The following is a 1,281-nucleotide window of genomic DNA, read 5'->3' as shown; positions in this document are numbered from 1 at the left end:
TTGTAGCACAGTTTTTTTTTTCCAGTAATCAATATTTTTTCAACATGTATATGTTTATACCTTCAATCAGCGCTCATTATTCATACCATGTGACTGTGGAATGGCACAGCATTGTGTTCGTGCAGTCTATTCTGTATTGAATGGACAAAGATAAACCAGACTAGTCCACCCTAAAGTTTCTTTCATAAAAAGCATTAGAATGTACAGGATGTTTAAATTATTGCAGAGTTACAAAAGTTAAGTTAAAGAAAGAGTTCACATATAAAACATGATTAAAACTGAATAATCACTTATTTTTCAAAACGGGACATATAAGATTACTCTTGGCGAGGGGGCGGCGTCCACAGCAGTGTCGGCTCTCTAATTCAAATTGTTTTAATCCGATCTTAACAAAACTTGGTCAGAAGTCTATCTAGACAATATCTAGGTCAAGATTGAATATGGGTCATGCCGGGTCAAAATCTAGGTCACAGGGTCACTTAGAGCATTTCAAGGATTTAGCATGGTGTCCGCTCTCTATTTGAAGTAGTTTTCATCCCATCTTCACCAAATTTGGTCAAAAGTTGTGTCTAAATGATATCTAGGTCAAGTTCAAATATGGGTCATACCTAGGTCACTTAGTGCATTTCAAGCATTTGGCAAAGTGTCCGCTCTCTAAGTGAAGTAGTTTTCATTCGATCTTCACCAAATTTGGTCTGAAGTTGTCTAGATGATATCTAGGTAAAGTTCAAATATGGGTCATGCTGAGTCAAACAAAATAAATCATTTTGCCACTCAAATGGTAAAGTTATCAAGTTGTCCAAAACCTTCAAACGGGCCTATCTTGTGACAGTTTGGCACTCTTGTTTTAAGATAATTTTCACAACTTTTTTCATGCCAGCAAAAGGATGTCTGTCTGCGTATGTTGGGCTGAAAATGTCTGTCTCCGCCATAAATTGATAAACTCCATTACAACTTTTACGAGAGGATGTATAAGAACAAGGTTGCCATTGCAAGGTCAACCTTAAATGTCCCTGGGCAAACAATTGTTAACATTGAGCAGACATTCATGTCTCAGCCATAGCTTTGCAATATTAAAATCCATACTCAAACTAGAGCTTTGTCACAGACGTGACGAATACCCCCACATGCCGCATTGACACAGAATATTTTGCATGTTGTCTTCACAAAAAACAGGGGACTCCATGCTCAATGTTTAAAATGCACTAAGTGACCCGGTGACCTAGTTTTTTACCCTGCATGGCCCATGTTCGAACTTGACCTACCCTCATCTAGATACAA

This window comes from Dreissena polymorpha, chromosome 2 (genome assembly GCF_020536995.1).
Source record: "Dreissena polymorpha isolate Duluth1 chromosome 2, UMN_Dpol_1.0, whole genome shotgun sequence".
Lineage (NCBI taxonomy): Eukaryota > Metazoa > Mollusca > Bivalvia > Myida > Dreissenidae > Dreissena > Dreissena polymorpha.
This window is presented reverse-complemented; position numbering follows the sequence as displayed.